The sequence below is a fragment of the Ylistrum balloti genome, unplaced genomic scaffold (genome assembly GCF_031769215.1).
Source record: "Ylistrum balloti isolate Yb309-2 unplaced genomic scaffold, AGI_CSIRO_Ybal_v1 Utg370568, whole genome shotgun sequence".
Lineage (NCBI taxonomy): Eukaryota > Metazoa > Mollusca > Bivalvia > Pectinida > Pectinidae > Ylistrum > Ylistrum balloti.
The window spans coordinates 966,642-970,673 of NW_026782356.1; the positions used below are offsets into that span (position 1 = coordinate 966,642).

The 4,032-nt window shown below is 35.8% G+C and overlaps 1 pseudogene; it reads left to right on the top strand.

Moving 5' to 3' along the window:
* The first annotated feature begins 1,791 nt into the window (after positions 1–1,791).
* On the top strand, positions 1,792–2,854 carry LOC132556413 (uncharacterized; annotated as a pseudogene).
* Positions 2,855–4,032: the final 1,178 nt, after the last annotated feature.

A 4,032-nucleotide genomic window follows, 5' to 3' on the forward strand; every position in this document is an offset into this window, starting at 1 on the left:
TAACAAGGAGCTGATACCAGTATTCAAACATTTCAATACATTGGTGGTACCAGGTTGGCTGAGATAGGGACACCAAAAAAGGAAAACAAAACGCAAAAAGGAAGAACAAACAGGAAAAAGAAAAGAAAAACATCAAGACCTCATGCGAACAATGGTGGCAGTAAATTGATCTGGTTCCCTTATTTGAAGAAAAGAAAGTTACTTAAGGTACAGGAAGCCCACATTTGATTGCCCCTTTCGCTTATCAATTGGAACACAGCAGACTCTATTTTTATGTTCCTCGATGTCTCTGATATGTACATAAAAAACGGAGAATCCATTTCGGAGCCAATCCTTCTCCCACCTCTACATAAATACAGTGGCATCATGTGATATGCAGTGAGATACAGCATGCATATTCTTACTGTGCTCCTATAGGAATGATAAAGTTAAAAATAATTCTTTGGACAAAGATCAAAGAAAAAGAAAAAAAAGTTTTACCAGGGAAATACAGATACCTTTTTAACAGCCGAACGTCAGCACAAAAAATACTAATTAAATCTTTCAACTTCTTGGAAGTACACAATAGAGAGAAAAATGATTCAGTTACTAAACAGGATGCCTTTCGAGTATTGCATCTTCATCATCGTTCTCCGAGGGTTGATCTCTTACCATTATTTTACCAAAGAAGGGGTCGAATATTTATTTTTCTGATACACTGTTGGTCTCATTATAAACAAGTTTGTATTTTTGTTGTCCCAGTGATTAAGGATCGTTGACGTTGCGTCACTTAATTGTTTTGTGATGTCATAATAATGACCTAACAAACGAAACCATCCGTTTCAACCCTAGAGTGAGACCAATTGAATATTTCATCCTGTAATGGTGAGATAGGGTGTTCTGGACCCGAGAGGGACGATCATCAAGATGTTATATAGGAGATTTGCTGGGTGTTTGACAGCTAAATAATATTTGCCCGAGGGCTGATATCCTCGATCTTACCGTATAGGAGGTGATTTATTTTTATTCTCTTACCATGTCTTCTTTGTCCGTGTTCAAGACGAAGTGTATTAGGTATAAAAAAATATAAGTGTATGGCTTATGAAAAGTGACAAGGCTCGTGTCTCAGACGCTTCTCGCATTGTGATTTGATTGTATACCAACTATTTTTTTAGTTCTAAAGTACATGCCAATAAAACGTCAAATAAAACTGTACTCTTGATATTAATATAAATTTATTAATAAGTTGTAGAATAAAGATGAATTTCAGTCTTGATGATAACACAGAATTTTCTATTGTTATAACATACTATTCCAGCAGCAGTCGAACTAGTGAATGTGTGGCATCTTAAAATTAGTTCCAGTTCCGGGTCACGTCAGTCGTGAAAGGGGCTTGTGTAGATGTCTCAACCATAGGCTGCGAAACGAAAATATTACACCAGGATAAAATTGGATTTACCTCTACATGGCAAGAGAAATATGAATGTAAAGCAAAAGCGAGAGATACCTTACAACTCAGAACAAGAGGAAATGACAATTTTACACTTATCTGTGTGTTGATTATTTGCTGGCTTGATCTCGTGAATGGCCATGGTGATTTTAAGGCGGGGTTTCCTAGTAGTAGTTACCTCAATGAACATACGAAGGACCGCTACATCCGATCAGCACCAATTAGGGTAAAATAATTTATTATATGACTGGTGACTGGTATTTTTTCTTGCAGCTTTTTGGTCAAAACGGGCGCGAAAAGTCTTGATCAATACCAATATTATCTAGACGATATTTTAGAGAAATTTTACGTTCGTCAAGCAAATGGAGAGAAGTATCAAAGATCAGGTCTACCATACGACATGGAATGAACTTGTGAGCAACCAAATCCATAGACATCATGACACTGGTCATAAAAAGTCAAACTAGATTTTCGAGGCTATTACTAAGGATTTGAAAAGAGACGGGAAAGGTGCTGTGAACCACTATTCACCAATAGAGGATGCCTATCTTAAGAAAATATAGTTACTTTAACGATCGCGTGAAACTACAACAGAAAGTAATTGTGGGTATAATGCTTTATTTTGGACGCCGAGGAAGAGAGAACATCCATAATTTATTAGTAACAGATTTTGCAGTGACTACTGACAGAAACAGGAACATGTACGTCTACATGTCGAGGGACGAAGTCACCAAAAACCACCAGGACGACCCAAACAGTGCCGAGGGCCGCATGTATGCCAGACCTGGTAGGTAAAATAACATCGTATTTTGTGATGTTTTCAAAGTGTTGTCTGTCACAAATAATGTATATCTACTGTATTGTAAGGTAGTTTCCTTTAATCATGTTACTGCAACGAAGAGAGACTAAATGCATATGTCGTTTTCTGTACATTCAGATGATCCTCTATGTCCTGTGCGATCATTTATGCAGAACAAAAAGCGTTTGAATGTGAAGTGAAGCCTCCTTTTTTAGCGTCCAAACACCAATACAACTGCCCCTTGGGACACAACTCCATAGGGAATATGATGCCTGTGATCAGTCAAAGTACCAGCCTTTCAAGGCGGTATACAAATTCATTCTTTGAGGTCAACATCTCTACATATATTAGATAGTAGGCAATTTTCAGGGAGGCATATTATAAGTCTGAAACTTCGTTTTACACTGGATATACTGATCAGTATGTTTAAAAAACTATGTCAGATTCTATTTCTGAAAGTCTCAGGCCAGCGGTGCATACTGAAAGTATTCCCAGTAAAAAAGCTAAATTGTGTATCCCAGATCAAAACACACCAAAAGACCATACTCCTCTTGCTCAGTCAAATGAAAATGAACTCTGATTTGTACTTTGCAAACGCACAACTAGAGCCACTTCCCAATTCATAGTATGATACTTTATTGTCTGATATTGACTTTCCTAACAATGAAATTGATAATATCAAACTTGAATACAAATTTTCTTCGTGAAACTAATGTTACATCGGTCGCACTCAAAAGAACAAATTCATGTATTGCTTTTCCTCTATTGCCTAATTTTCACAACTGCAGTGGAGTAACAATTAATTTTAATTTCAAGTAGACTGCACTTTCTAATTTGTGTATATGTTATTGTTATGGATAAAACAGCTGTTACAAGTACAATTGTTCAGAGTCTTTCATAAACATTCAAAGTAAGCTGAATTTGAAGAATTGTGTCATATAATAAAACAATCATAGACTATTTATTAGGTTGATACAAGGATTTATCAACCCTTAATTCAAAGTAAGCTGAATTTGAAGAAATGTTTCATTTAATAAAACAATCATAGACTTTTTTTTATTACGACCTCGGTGAATATCGCTTTTAAGGGTTGATAAATCCTTGTATCAACCTAATAAAGAGTCAATAATTGTATAATGGACATTGACACAGCAACGTCAGCAACATGTGGTCCGTTTCTCTGCTTACTGAAAATACAAACCGCCGTGGGCAAGAACGATCGAACTACATACCCCGGTTCTTCACTTGAGGATACATACCTATGTACATAAAACAATTATATCTAATCAATTTAACAAGGTTTCATATATAGATGATTCTGTATATTGTCGACGCAGATGGTATGACATAGGTGATGTCGATGCAGTGTTGAACAAATCTACCACTTTTAAATTCTTTTCGAGTTTGATATGTCTTCACTGGATACATAAAATGTCCCTGTATGAGGTGTATTTCCTTGTCGTTATGTCTATTGATAAAATTTTATGTAAACTAAGATTGTATTTTATGTGTCAAGGATGTATGGCATATGTAGTTAGAGAATAATTGTGTACTTTAGTAGTGTCTGTGAGTGATAGTATTTGGGTTATAAGTGTTGTGATATGATTTTATACTTATCTTTATGTGTCATCATTGTCTTTTATGTGTGATTGAGGGTATATGAAAAATGTATTGAAAACTACAGGAAGTGAGGGGTTTGAAAACTATACAGCGACCATTGGCTGGTATTTCACCGTGTTTAATATATGTTGTTTTTCCCTTGTTGTTTAGGTGTGTGATTTTGATTGGTCTTGATTGGGTTTAC